The sequence below is a fragment of the Rattus rattus genome, chromosome 5, assembly GCF_011064425.1.
Source record: "Rattus rattus isolate New Zealand chromosome 5, Rrattus_CSIRO_v1, whole genome shotgun sequence".
Classification (NCBI taxonomy): domain Eukaryota; kingdom Metazoa; phylum Chordata; class Mammalia; order Rodentia; family Muridae; genus Rattus; species Rattus rattus.
Genome location: NC_046158.1, coordinates 6,875,796 through 6,880,581, shown reverse-complemented (window position 1 = coordinate 6,880,581; position 4,786 = coordinate 6,875,796). Strand labels below are relative to the sequence as shown.

At 53.3% G+C, this 4,786-nt stretch overlaps 1 long non-coding RNA gene across 1 annotated transcript; it reads left to right on the top strand.

Moving 5' to 3' along the window:
- The first annotated feature begins 3,156 nt into the window (after positions 1-3,156).
- Positions 3,157-4,223, top strand: LOC116901209. The gene is made up of 2 exons (XR_004387965.1): positions 3,157-3,206; positions 4,090-4,223. It is a non-coding gene; the product is annotated as an uncharacterized LOC116901209 (long non-coding RNA).
- The last annotated feature ends 563 nt before the right edge of the window (positions 4,224-4,786 follow it).

Sequence of the window (4,786 nt, the reverse complement as noted above, 5' to 3'; positions counted from 1 at the left end):
CGGGCCTGAAAGGGCACATCTGACCTTTCTACCCCCTTTATGTACCAATGTGACAGTCAGACAGAGCAAAGAGCAGGACCCCCTGAGATACCTCCCCCATAGCCTTCTGACTTCGGGAAACTTTTCACCCTCTTTCTCCTGGCCCCAGACCAGGTCTCAACCCCTCCTGGAACCCAGGGATGAAGAGGATGCTCATTTTCAAGTGGGTATCTCAGCACCAAACAAGGCTGTGAGGTTCTGGACCAAAGCACCCTGACACCTGACCCAGCCGTCTGCCCAGTGTCTCCTCATCTGGCTCTGAATGGCCAGGGCCTCCTCAGAGGCTCCATTTCCATCACTCTCTGAGCGTCCCCTTCTCTTTCAACCTCTTCTGTATATTCTTTGACCCTCCTCTACCTGGCCTTTTTTCTTTCTTCCCTTTCCAGTGCTCCATGAAACTGGGAGGCCCGTGTGCCTGCTATGCCATGTTCCTGTTCACGCAATAAGGATGGAAGGGAGGCTGGGCCGTGATCTCGCCCCCTGGTGCACTGGTCCCTGGCTGCTGGCCTGGGGTGGGATGGGCCACTCTGAATGGAACCAGTGTGGAGACAGGAAAAGCAAACACCTCCATGAGGGCCTCCCTGGCCTTGGGGTGGGGGTGGAGTGGGGCAGGGGCCTGGGTCAGATCAACTTCTGTCTCAGCCTCTGTTGGCTCTTCTGAACCCCTAGCTTCTTGGACCCTCATCCCACAATGTCCAGAGGACAGTGAGCTGAGGGTGGGTTGAGCCCGCTGGGAGACACCTTTGCTTCGATGTCTTTCCTTGCTCTTCCCAATCCCGGGCAGTGCCCTTCCTGCCTAGAGATGCCAAGAAAGTCAGAGGCTGGGATGGGCTGTCTGGCCAACCTTCCAAAATAAGAGCCCCACAGGCAGGCAGTCATCTTGTACCTAAGCACCCAGCAGTGCCATCCACCTCTGGGCTGCGGGGACCCCGAGATGTTCTGCCCGGTGAGTGCTCCTGTATTCTGAGACCAGGCAGGGGAGGGGAAGGCTCCTTAGAGCTCCATGAACTGTCGTCTCCACGAGTTGTGGCAGTTTCTGTTTGGATGGTCTTACCCACTGCCTGTGACTGATGTATGTCGGTGGTACTTTGGAGAGAGATGTTGAAAGGATAGGAGAATAGTTGCAGGTGTTAGAGAAACTGTTCTGGGAATGGCGGTGGGGGATTGATGGAGGCTGGGATGTTGGATTCCAGATTCCAAGCCAACCCTTTTTTTTTTTTTTTTTTTTTTTTTTTTTTTTTTTGAGACAAATACCATCATGTCTCCAGGGCTAGCCTCAAACTCAGGTACAAGCCATCAAACTTCCCAAAGCTACTTTTTGAAACAAGGTCTCATGATGTGACCTTGGCTCGCCTAGAGTTTGCTATGTTGTCGAAGCTGGCCTGGAACTTGCAGAAACCCATCTTCTTCTGCCTTCCACAAGTTAGGACTAAAGAAATACTCTGCCGAGTCCAGCCCACTATTTTATTTGGCTAGCATAACAGAATCACATTTAACCTTTGAAAAGCTGTTGGGATAAGGTGGGCTATGCCTGTGATCCCAGACAGGAAGAGGGTCAAAGTTCAAGGCCAGCCTGGGCTGTATACAATGCTTAATGCTAAACTGGCTACATGAGACCCTGCCAACGAACGAACGAACGAATGAATGAATGAATGAACGAATGAATGAATGAATGAATGATTTGTGCGGTGAGTTAAGAAAGGGCTGCTCAGCCCAAGTGAGTGGCAGTTGGTGGGGCTAGAGGTCAGCCCTGAGGTGGCAGCGTGCAGCTCAGCCACGGCTCGTTCCCTGAGCACCTTTGTGTATTCCTCTGGATGTAAGAGGTAAGGAGTGTGGACAACACTGGGAGCCTCTTCCCCTTATGTCAGAACTCCAGACGACCCCTGCTGGTGTCGGCTCACTGCAGCCTCCCATCTCTCCCCCCAAGTCATAGTTGGCCTTTTGTCACAGATCCCAGAGAACAGATAACCCCTCAGGTTGCATTAAAAACCCAACTGCTTCATGGAAAGGAAAGGTAATGGCATGTCATACTTTCCTGCCGTGCCCACCGTGAGGGGAGAGGTGCTGGCCATGGGTCCTGGCCAGGAGGACTCCCTTCAGGGCTTCAGGCACTGTTCTTGGGCCTTCAACGAAGTTCACCAAATGGGCACTGCACAGACCACAACCAAAGAGAGTGCCACAACCTTTAAATGACCTTTTGTCTTGCCTCTGATTCCTGGTGGGGCGGGTGTGTGTGTGTGTGTGTGTGTGTGTGTGTGTGTGATTGTGTCCAGTCCCCTGCATCTGGGTGTCCACCCAGGCCAACCTGGCTCGTAGAGAAGAATCAATCTAGATTTTTAAAGGCACCTGCTCTGGGGATGGAATTCCCCCTGGGGATAATCAAATATTTATTTATTCATGGCCTTCTGTTGGGAGGGGAGGCCCTTCCACCCCAGCTCAGCCTGGGCCAGCTGCCTCCTCACTCCTTCCCACAGGGGCAGTCAGGAGGGTAGCAGCCTGGCCCTGGGCAAGCCACTCGACTTCTCTAAGCCTCAGTTTGTCAGCTTTAAAGCAGAACTATTGACACACCTACTTCGTAAGGTTGATAGGGGTTGACATGATCAAAGCGGTGAAATCCAGTAAGGGTTTAGTAAGCCGGCACCTGGGTAGTGCCAGGGTGCATTGGGAGCCCTCTCTCCACCACATCTCCTCACACTGGATCTCACTGTGTTGTCCAGGCTGATCTGGAGCCACTGGAGCCCAGGAGAACCCATAGCCTAAGCCTTTTGAGTGAATGGGCCTCCTCCAGGTGTACATCCCCAGCCTGGCCACCATTGTTCTTGAAACCCTCTTGCCGCAAGGGCAGAGAGCCTCCTGCTCTCAGTACCCTACTGTATGTAGCATCTCCATTACAGATAGGGAAACTGAGGCCTGGAGTGGGGAAGGACCTATCCAGGGTCACTTAACAGTTTCCCCGGAGAGTAAGAAGTGACACAAAACTCCTTCATTCCTACTTGGGTGCTGTCCCTTCCCTCCCTCTGCTCCTGTCCTCCCAGGCGTGTCATGCCTGGCACCGCATGGGCCCGGGGCAGAACCTAGAAGAGAAGGCAGAGTCTGGCAATGGAGTAGGCTCCTCCGAGGCCATCCTGCGCTCTCAGCCTCCGCCCTTTGTCTGTGGCTTTGTGATGGTAAGTGCTGCTCCTAAATCAGGTCTGTGACACTGTTATTGTCGCCCAGGGCGCAAAGAGTCTAAACTTTTCCCCTGAGGTCAAGAATGTGGCCAGTCCCCAAGCAGCCCAGAGCAAGGCCTGGGTGGCTGGGGGTGGGGCTGGGGCCTCACCCGGAGCTGAGGCTAGATGTGTGGAGGGGAGGGGGTCAGGAGGAACAAAACGCTTTGAAATGCCTCCTCTCCATCACTGCCAACATTGTCCGCTGCCCGCGGGGGGCCTGGCACCGCCTCGCCGGGGCTCCGGCCCCCAGCCCTGGCCAGGCCTGGCCCAGCCTCTGAAAACGGACAGAAGGTTATTGTCCCTTCCCGCAGCCCTTTGTCTGCCCCAGTTCCAGATGTCTAGGCTGGGACCAGGGACCTGACCCATGGTGGGCAGGGAGGATGGGACAATAGAGGAGAACACGGGTCACTGCATCCCGAGAGGTCATTCCCAGACCCTGAGATCCCACCCAGCCTCAGCCGAGTCACCTTCTGAGCCATGTTAGCCTTGGGGTTGTCCCTACTCCTTGGCTCCTTCCCTAGACCAGGTTCCAGTCTCTGGAGAAAAGGTACAGGGATGCAGGCTTAAAACAGGAGGTCTTGGGGATCCAGAGACAGCAGAACCCTCCTACCCAGCCTGCTTTCTCTGCCTAGCGACTCCTGAGCCAGTAGCTCTCCTACCTGTCCAGCTCCACTTTGAGCCTGGAGGTACCCACAGTGGCCTTCTCTGTCCCTTACTGATTGTGGTCAACAGTCATACTGGCAAGATAGGATATTTCACACCAATCCTTAGTTGGGTGGTGGGCAGAACGTTACCTGTATCACCAGAACCAAGGGCAGTTATTCCTGTCTCTGTTTTCCAGCTGTGGAGACAGAGAGGCTGGGAGGTGTTCACCAACCCCAGTGCTGGCAGCCAGGAGGCAGGGAAGCTGGGATCTTCGCCCAAGCCAACCGCAGCCACCAGGAGGAGTGATCACTAATAAATACTTGGAAGGTGTCTTGGCCCAACTCTCTATCCGGGGCTAGCGGTGTTAACTCTTGTCAGTTTCTCTATTTCACAGATGGGGTTCCCAAGTCCAGACCTCCTTGGGAAGAGGGCTCAGGAAAACTTAAATGGTAGTGCAGAGGCTGTTCTAGGGCTGCGCCAACCAACTCTTGGTGACTGAGATTACTCGCACTGGCTTTCCTGCTTTTCTTTTCTTTTTTTTTTTTTTTAAAGATTTTATTTATTGTATATGAGTACACTGTAGCTGTCTTCAGACACACCAGAAGAGAGCACTAGATCTTATTACAGATGGTTGTGAGCCATCATGTGGTTGCTGGGATTTGAACTCAGGATCTCTGGAAGAGCAGTCGGTGCTCTTAACCACTGAGCCATCTCTCCAGTCCCCCTTTCCTGCTTTTCTAGTCAATAAATAATAACTTATGCCACAGAGTCATCAAAACGAAGTTGTCAGATGAGCCACTGAGGCACCTAGTTAAACTCATGGTGGCTTTAAGGCTAACAGCTGAGGACAGCTATCATTGGTATAATCATTCCCAACAGGGGTTGGTAACATT